Consider the following 3,435-nt stretch of genomic DNA (forward strand, 5'->3'; position numbering starts at 1 on the left):
TGATGGACTATTTCAAATGACTGTCCATTTAAATGAATTAGAATTAGTCTTAGATTACCTTGCTTCCTTCCACTAATTAAAGTAATTGGGAAGTGATAGTTTACTCATTTTGAAAGATTTTTCTTCAGACTGAACCTGAAAGAAGAAAGAACATTTGTAAAATTACCATTTCCCAAATACTTCCATTAATGAAAAGAAGCATACATAATCCTAATCTAAACAAGAGAGTTAGCTTAAAATATGTAATATTCTTGCTAACTGACTTTAAAAATTCTTTTACTCAATGTTTCCAAAACTTTAAAACAAGATAAAGAAAAGCAATACAATCTGATGGAAGAAAGATCCAGGTATTTTCATTGTGTCTCTTAACATATAATAGTTGTGTGACTATGAACAAATTGCTTATCTTCTCAGCTCCCCAGACAACACTCTCAAACTATAAATTATTGATGAATTGATGATTTACATCAATGGAGGGAATTTTTATATCTGGAATTTTTAAACATCAATGAAGTTATAGATTCAGACCAAAAATGAAAAATAAGATAAAATATATCATCAAAAAAGTATTTTCAACTGAAAATGCTGTGGTAGCTAGGTGACACAATTAGAGTTACAGGCCTGGACTCAATAAGACTCATCTTCATGGGTTTAAATCCAATGTCAAGTGCTTAGGGGGAAAAAACTGACATACCAGATGGGGGTTTGTGAGAAAAAGTATTAGGTAATTACTCCTAAGCCTTAGAACTTCAGAGGTTACAGCTAGGCAAGGTCAGGAAATTATTCATTGTGAGCAGAGATTAGAAGAACAAAACTCAAACATATGCAAAATATGTAAATAAATTCAAAATATTTAGAAGTAAATAAAATTAATTTTGGAGGAATAGTGAGCATGAACATATTTATTCTGAATGTGGCAAGATAATATAGTAGGCAGAGTACATCAATGATATTCTTAAGCAACATTTTCAATGAATTTAATCCCTAATTAGTTAGAACTGTCTCACATTTTATTTACATGTCTTTTAAATTATAAATAACCAAAGTTTCACCTTACAAAGGAATTACCATACTTAACCAGCTTCATGAAATGTCTTTGTTAATTAAGTAGCTTTTTTCCCCATATTTAAATAAGATTATAATGTACTGTATTGTACATGCATGTACTCCCTACATATAAGCTAGGACAATAAGGGCATAATGCTGACCATGTTTAAATATGTAAATGGAATAATCATGTTTAAATAGTAATTAATGGTCCTGGAAATAATGGTGTAAGGTCTCATGAAGAAATGAGTGGTTGGGGTTGGAAGAACTCTCAGCTCAATCATAGAAACTGCAGTCAATGCATTGTCTCAAAAACTGTTAGCAGTAATGATCTCAACCCCTCTATTGTGAATTTTTTCCTTCTATGACTTACTTTTGCTAAATAAACTAGGAAATGATCATAATATATATTCTTTCTCCCTCTTTTTTCCATGGGGAATTCAGAGAACCTTTATTCACCCTATCATCCCAGTTTATAGTAAGGACTTTTGTCTCCCATTTCTTCAAATGTAACCTTTTCCCAATCATCCCACAGTAAATTATTATTAGACCCAAAGGATTTTGATGGTTGCTGGTTCTCAATTTGGGTATAGTGAATGAAAAGGTGTGTGAGTATAAAAGGGTATGATTATGAAATAAAAACATTAATATATATTGCTTTTTTTCCTAGTAGTCCAGAAGGAACATTTTTTTTTCCTTTCCTTTCTCTCTTTCCCTCTTTCTCAGAATAGAAGAGAAGGAAATAGATGTTTGGACAGTAAAATGAAGGACTGCTGTCCCAGCAGAGACAGTGGGGTGGGAAAGGAAAGTGGGAGAGACATTGTGTGTATATGACTCATTAGCCCTTTCCACATTCAGCTGCTTCCATTGGTCCTGCTTACAACTCTACCCAAAATATCTTGCCTTGGGCTTTACACTGAAGGTCATTTTTCAAGGTGATAAACCTAATTGTTGACTCAGTTTTCTGCCTGGATACATCTGAAGACAAGGTTGAGCTCTGACTAGACTCCACTAGCATGGGTAGCCAAAATGGATCCTCCAAAATCATTTTAATCCCAGAGTTCTCCTTAATAGTAAAGTTAAAACATGGCATCTCCCTTTGAAATCTGGATAAAATGCCTTTAGGGAGTGTCCCTAGTCCATTTTTCCTTTTGGTAATGCTCAGTAATGGGCAAACCAGGAGGGACTACAATAGAATCATAGACTTGGAGTTAGAAAGGACCCCAGAAAAGTTCTAGGCAAACCCTTTCATGCTATGAATATGATATCTGGGCCCCAAAGTAAAAAAGTTAAGACTTTGAACTCAAGACTTTAACTCTGAATCTAGTACTTTCTCCAAAGCAGAGAGGAGTAGCACTTCTGTATTTTTTCTTCATATGAAATATACATTATCCAGCCCAGAAGCAAAGAGCTGGCAAGGCTGCATCACACGGCTAGGATATTCCCAGACCAGGTGCATGATTTCAGGTATTGTTACCACCCACTAAGATCAAAGGATGCTACTGTGGAATCTGAGATCTACACTTTGCCATTGTGGCTGATATGTCTTCTAAAAATAGGCCACAACAGGTGAGAAATAGTCATGGAAGGCCATTGTAAAAGGAAATACCTTTTGGACATAAGTAATTTCTTCCATCTCTGATAGAGATTCAGTCTAAATGAAAGTTCAATGCTTTAGGCAATAAACACTAGGATGACAAAATTACTCTGAAGTCAATCATGTAAATATACTACTCTAGGCTTAACATGAAGTAGTGTAGTATAGTGGATAGAATTCTAGGTCAAGAAGACAAATTAAAAATTCTGCTTCTTGCAGCTATTCTTCATATTTCAGGTAATTCTCTAGGACAAATATAATTAAGTTACTTAAATCTGATGTCAGATCTTCATCACAGGGACTATAAAATGAGATTATGGACCACCAAAACAAATTAATAAAAATCCAGGTTATTTGATTAAATAATCAGTATAATAATAATAATAATAATAATAATAATAATAATAATAATAATAATAATAATAATAAACAACTCCTTGAGGTCACGGGCAATTTTGTTTTTATCCCTAAAAATACTTGCTGAATAGAATTTAGCTTTTTAATGTTAGAATTGTTCATTGTTGAATCCATTAACTATTGGTTCTAAGAATTCTCAAGAGGATCAGGATTCTAGAAATGGAAGCCTGATGATTTGAGGCACATATATCCCAACCTCCCCTTTGAAGCCTTCTTTGGAAAGTTTTGGCCTGACTCTAGGTATGGTACAGGGCCTGACTTTGGCAAACAAGATACTTCTTTCTTACCATTAGCCTTGTAAAATGAGAGACAGAGATATCACAAGAACCAAGAGAGGAAAGGGCAGCTGAATGGCACAGTGGATAAAGCACTTA

This window comes from Sminthopsis crassicaudata, chromosome 5 (genome assembly GCF_048593235.1).
Source record: "Sminthopsis crassicaudata isolate SCR6 chromosome 5, ASM4859323v1, whole genome shotgun sequence".
Taxonomy (NCBI): domain Eukaryota; kingdom Metazoa; phylum Chordata; class Mammalia; order Dasyuromorphia; family Dasyuridae; genus Sminthopsis; species Sminthopsis crassicaudata.